Below are 7157 nucleotides of genomic sequence, written 5' to 3'. Positions count from 1 at the left end.
ACAATATCAAGGTAAGTTGATATCATGACTACTTATAATGATCACTAATGATAGAAAGTATAAGAATTACATCTTGCTATTTGTACTAGCTATAAAAATGTGTTGATATTATTACTGTATCATAATCATTCATAGTAACGCTGAAATGTGATGAAGAACTTTCGTTTATCAGATTAACTAATCTACTTTCGCAAAATCTACATTCACATTAAGGATGCTAAGCATCCTTTTCATACCACACATTTTATAAAGGCAGTGTCAGGAGTGGGATTCGAACCCACGCCCGGAAGACCGGACTGCGACCTGAACGCAGCGCCTTGGACCGCTCGGCCATCCTGACTGTTCATGTGAAGAAACTGAACCCAAATTTTGAATTTGATAATGATAACTAATGATAATGATAAATAATGATAAAGAAAAATAATGATAATGAAAATAATGATAATGAAAAATAATGATAATGAAAAATAATGATAAAGAAAAATAATGATAATGAAAATAATGATAATGAAAAATAATGATAATGAAAAATAATGATAATGAAAAATATTGATAATGAAAAATAATGATAATGAAAAATAATGATAATGAAAAATAATGATAATGAAAAATAATGATAATGAAAAATAATAATGATAAATAATGAAATTATAACTTAGGATAATCTTAACTTAAGATGATAACTTAGGAAAAGGATAATTTTTAAAATTTGATAACGTAGGATAATGATTACCATTATCATTATTGTCATTATCATTATTGTCATTATCATTATTGTCATTATCATTATTGTCATTATAATTATTGTCATTATTATCATTATCATCAATATCACGATTATCATCATTATCATAATCATCATTATCATCGTTATCATCATTATCATCATTATCATCATTATTATCATAATAATTATTCCATCATTTAATATTATAGTTATCGTTATTTAATTATTATCTTTACTTTATTATTATTAGGATTGTCATTATTTCATCATTATTTTGATAATTATTATTTCATAATTATTATGAAATCATTATCATCCTTATCATTTTATTTCTGCTTCCATGATTAGATGACAATGAACAGCATCATTACCATCATGATGAAGATGAACAGCATCATTATTACCATGATGAAGATGATGAACAAAATTGTTATCATGATGATGATGAACATCATCATTATTATCATTGTTTTTATTGTCATGTTATTTCTAATGTAGCCTTAATTCAATTGTATTGTTGTACTTGTATTGCGCCAAAATTTAATAATTGTTCAAAACAATATTTTTTGTGAATTGGCATTTTAGACACTGACACAACATAGTTGTAGGATAATGATAACTTAGGATAATGATAACTTAGGATAATGATAACTTAGGATAATGATAACTTAGGATAATGATAACTTAGGATAATGATAACTGAGGATAATGATAACTTAGGATAATGATAACTTAGGATAATGATAACTTAGGATAATGATAACTTAGGATAATGATAACTTAGGATAATGATAACTTAGGATAATGATAACTTAGGATAATGATAACTTAGGATAAGGATAACTTAGGATAAGGATAACTTAGGATATGATAACTTAGGATAATGATAACTTAGGATAATGATAACTTAGGATAATGATAACTTAGGATAATGATAACTTAGGATACTGATAACTTAGATAGATAACTTAGGATAATGATAACTTAGGATAATGATAACTTAGGATAATGATAACTTAGGATAGGGATAACTTAGGATAATGATAACTTAGGAAGAAAGATAACGATAACGTAAATGTTCGTAATAATAAACACTTTCATTTAAAGTAGATTAGTTAATCCAATACACATTAAGGTTGCTAAGCATCCTTTTCATACCACTCATTTTATAATGGCAGTGTCAGGAGTGGGATTCGAACCCACGCCCGGAAGACCGGACTGCGACCTGAACGCAGCGCCTTGGACCACTCGGCCATCCTAACTGTTTATGTAAAGAAATTGAACCCAAATTTGGAATTTCACAATTCCAGTGTAATCGCCACAAAACAAAATATTCACATTGAAGCAGTGATGTTGAATATTATATATAGGGTTTATCTTCATGAATACTTTCGCTTATTGCCCAAGGATTCCAGTCTTTTAGTTTACGCTTTTATGTTACAATAAATTGATAATCAGCTATACAGGATTCTTGATTAATCTATTTAATTTTGAATGTATGTCATAACAAAAAAAAAAAAAAAAAAAAATCCAAAATAACACTGTGGTATCAGTGATTATGATTAAGAACTACTTTCCTTGTAGTACAACGAGCGTTTTCACAACAGCAATAAATTAATGCTGGCAAAAAAACGATAGATGGTTTTATGGTTGCTGATGATACAAATACTACAAAGCAAATAAATTATTTTAATTACACAGTGATTCAGCATGTATAGTTATAACGATAGTTGTACGAAACAAGGAACGCGTTAATAGATAGATAAATTTGAAACCACTTTATTTACATTACTCGACTAGTAATCATCATAACAGTTATATAACGTGGATGTTTCGACAGCCGTTGCTACGTAATTAACGGTTTCCTTGAGGTATTCTGTTTGGTAAACAGACTTGTGGATTGGCCAGGTGTTCGTCATGGTTCTGGTAACAAAGATCGGACGTAGATCAGGGAGATGAACACTGGGTCAGTGATACCGTCTCTGTAATGGAGGAAGAAACCGTCTCTGTTAAGGAGATGGTAGACACAGTCGTAGATGTAGTTGTCCATGTCCAATATTAATGATAAATGAATTAATAATGTTAAAGATAAATAAATAATGTTGATGATAAATAATTGATAAATAATGATAATGATAAATAATGTTAATGATATAAATAAATCAATAATAAGTAAATTGATAATGCAAATGATAAATAAATAATAATATTAATGATAAATAATTAATAATGTTTAAAGAATAAAATTATAAATAATAAATAATATTAATAATGAATTATAATATATGATGAAATTGAATGATAAATAATGTTCATTGATAATGAAGGATAATAATGTCATTGATAAATGAAAGATAAACAATGTATAATAATGATAAATAAATTGATGATGAATGAATTGATAAATAATATGAATAATTGAATTGATAAATAATGTTTAATTATAAAATTTAATTGATTAATAATGTTAATTATAAATTGATGATTAATGATAAATAAATTGTAAATAATGGTTAACGATAAATAAATGATATATACTGTTAATGAAACTAACGTAATGAAAAGTTAACATGGTAACATAATGTAAATGATAAATGATTAAAATTGTAATTATGAATAATAATGATAAAAATTGTTAATTATAAATAAATGATAAACATGTTAATATAAATAATAAGATAAATAGTTAAGATAAAGAAGAGAGATCAAGAGATGTAACTACTTTCATCCTGAATGCATTGGAAACAACGAACCCTGACAAAAAATACGACAAAGTATAAGAGGAAATTATTGACAATAAAGCCAATAAGACATTAAAATGATTTTTTAAGATAAATAAATAGATAAATAAAGTTAATGATAAATAAATAGATAAATAAAGTTAATGATAAATAAATAGATAAATAAAGTTAATGATAAATAAATAGATAAATAATGTTAATGATAAATAAAAGATAAATAATGTTAATGATAAATAAATAGATAAATAATGTTAATGATAAATAAATAGATAAATAATGTTAATGATAAATAAATTAAAGATAGTGTTAACAATACATAAAGTTATATCGGTAGTTGTGCGACGTAAGGAATGTGATAATTGATGGATAATTTAGTATGAATGACTTTATTCACATTTCTCTACTTAACAGTAATATACCGTAGATGTTTCGACAGCCGTTGCTACGTAATTAACAGTCTCCTTGATATATTCTGTCTGGTAAACAGTCTTGTGGATTGGCCAGGCGTTCGTCATGGTTCTAGTAACATGGGACGTAGATGAGGGAAGTGAACACATCAGCTTCGGTCAGTGATACCGTCTCTGTAATGGAGGAAGAAACCGTCTCTGTTAAGGAGATGGTAGACACAGTCGTAGATGTAGTTGTCCATTCAAGTTGCGTCAGCTGGTCTTCAAGTTGGGTAGCCGAATAAGTGTGGTGATGGTTTGAGGTTGATAAATGGTTCGAGTGTATGCCCTATTCTTCTCGATGATGTTCAGCTCCGTAACGTAATGCGTTGTATAAGCCAAATGTGGAGCCTGATGTTCGGAAACCGTTTCTGTGTGAGTAACGGTAAAGGGTTCGCATGTGGTGGTCGTGACGGTAACATATGCAGGTTTAAAATCCAGATTGGCGACGGTAAAGAGAGCGGTGCTGAATTCTAGTCGAGTGCTTTTGAGAGTGACTGCAGAAAACTCCTCTTGACACTGTTTGAGGGGCAAGTCTGGCTGAAGCCCATTAGTTGCTCGAAGCAAGAGAAGGGTAGCCCAGACAATGAAAGCTGTTGCGTTGAAACTCATATTGGCTGTTGATGTTAGTTGTTCCACTGAACTATGCTTTTCCAACAAGAGATCTGATCTTATATATGAAGCCGATTAGAGGGACGCGGCCGAAGAAGAGAGGTCAAAGACATGCCACTACTCTCATCTTGAAGGCACTCGGAACACGAGACCTTGACAAAAGTAATAACAAAATAATAGCAGGAACAGTACTTTCATACTAAACCCGAAAAGACATTAAAATAATTTTGTAAATAATTACTAGATTGATAGATGATGTTAATGATAAATAAGTTGATAAATAAAGTTTACGATCAGTATATTGATGAATAATGTTAATGATAATAAATAAATTAATAATAACATATAAATTAATAATATTAATGATAATTGAATTGATAATGTTAATGATAAATAAATTAATAATGTTAATGATAAATAAATTGATAAATAATGTTAATGATAAATAAATTGTTAATAAAGTTAACGACAAATAATGAATTAATTCATAAATAATGTATATGATAAATAATGGTAATAATAAGTAATGTTAATAATAAATAATGTTAATAATAAATAAAATGATGAATAATGTTAATGACATCTAAAATGATGAATTATTTTAATGGTAAATGAATTGATAAATAATGTTAATAGTAAATAAATTGATAATAAAGGTTAATGATAAATTGATTAATATTGTATTATGAATAATATGATAAACATTGCTAATTATAAATAATAAGATAGATAGTGGTAATCATAAATAATAAGACAAATAGTGGTAATTAAAAATGATAAGATAAATAGTGGTTAATGATAAATTAATTGATAAATAATGTTAGACATAAATGAAATGACAAATAATGTCAACATCATTGATAAAAAGATGATAAATAATGTTAACGATAGATAATCAATTAATTAATGAATAATGTAAATGATAAATAATGTTAATAATAAAAAATGTTAATACTAAATAAAATGACGAATAATGTTAATGACATCTAAAGTGATGAATTATTTTAATGGTAAATGAATTGATAAATAATGTTAATAGTAAATAAATTAATAATAAATGTTAATGATGAATAAATTGATTAATATTTGTAATTGTAATATGATAAACATTGCTAATTATAAATAATAAGATAAATAGTGGTAATGATAAATTAAGAAGAGAGGTCAAAGAGATATAACTGCTTTCATCTTGAAGGCACTGGGAACACGAGACCCTGACAGAAATAACGACTAAGTAGTAATCAGGAACACTACTTTCACAATAAAGCCGATAAGACATTAAAATGATTTTGGGATGATAAATAAAAAGATAAATGATGTTGATGATAAATAAATTTATATATAATGGTAAAGAGAAATATATTGATAGATAATGTTAACGATAAATAAATTGAGTGTTAATGATACATAAATATTTATAACAGATAATTTGATAAATAATGTTAATGGTCAATGAACTGATAAATAATGTTAATGATAAATACATTGATAAATAATGATACTGATAAATGATCTGATAAATAACGTTAACGATAAATAAATTGATAAATAATGTTAATGATAAAATATTTGATGAATAACGTTAATGATAAATTGATTAATAATGTCAATGATAAATACATTGATAAATAATATCATTTATAAATAAAATGATAAATAATATTGATGATTAAAAAAAGGATAGATAATGTTAATGATGAATAAATTGATAAATAATGTTGATGCTAAATGATGTTAATGCTAAATGATGTTAATGCTAAATGATGTTAATGCTAAATGATGTTAATGCTAAATGATGTTAATGCTAAATGTTGTTAATGCTTAATGATGTGAATGCTAAATAAAATGGTAAATAATGTTAGCGATGAATAAAGTTAATGATAAATTAAACGATAAATAATGTTAATAATAAATAAATGGATAAATATTAATCATAAATTAATTGATAAAGAAGGTTAATAACAGATTAATTGATAAAAAATATTAATGATAAATTATTAAATCTAATAATAAGTCATGATAAGGATAATGAAGAAATGTTTATCGTAACAATAATGAATTGATATATATTATAATAATAATGAAGCAATGTGTATCATAATAATAATGAAATAATATATATCAATAATAATGAAGTAAAGTATATCATAATAATAATGAAGTAATATATATCATAATAAAAATGAAGTAATGTGTATCATAATAATGAAAGCGATAAAATGACAGAGATAAAATAATCACAATAAAATGACGCTATCGATAATAATCATGATAGCACTTGAAACAACATTAATAAGTAATAATAATAATGATAATGACGATGATAACCATGATAATTATGAAGATGATTAAAATGACGATGATTTTGATTGAAAAGGGATTGCGGACGTACAGTTATATCGGTAGTTGTGTGACGCAAGTAATGTGTTAATTAATAGATAATTTAGTATGAAAATGAATTTATTCACATTTCTCTACTTAACAGTTATATATCATAGATGTTGCTACGTAATTAACAGTTTCCTTGATACACCGTTTCGATAATGGAGGAAGAAACCGTCTCTGGTAAAGGAATGATAGACACAGTAGTAGATGTTGTTGTCCACTCAAGTTGCGTCAGCTGGTCTTCAA

The 7157-nt window shown here is 26.1% G+C and overlaps 2 non-coding genes across 2 annotated transcripts; both read right to left on the bottom strand.

Moving 5' to 3' along the window:
• Positions 1–256: 256 nt before the first annotated feature.
• Positions 257–340, bottom strand: Trnal-cag. The gene has a single exon. It is a non-coding gene; the product is annotated as a tRNA-Leu (tRNA).
• A 1565-nt stretch (positions 341–1905) lies between these two features.
• Trnal-cag lies at positions 1906–1989 on the bottom strand. The gene has a single exon. It is a non-coding gene; the product is annotated as a tRNA-Leu (tRNA).
• Between the last annotated feature and the right edge of the window lie 5168 nt (positions 1990–7157).

The sequence above is a fragment of the Penaeus monodon genome, chromosome 41 (assembly GCF_015228065.2).
Source record: "Penaeus monodon isolate SGIC_2016 chromosome 41, NSTDA_Pmon_1, whole genome shotgun sequence".
Lineage (NCBI taxonomy): Eukaryota > Metazoa > Arthropoda > Malacostraca > Decapoda > Penaeidae > Penaeus > Penaeus monodon.
The sequence above is the reverse complement of the archived record's forward strand: the minus strand, read 5'-3'. Positions and strand labels throughout refer to the sequence as shown.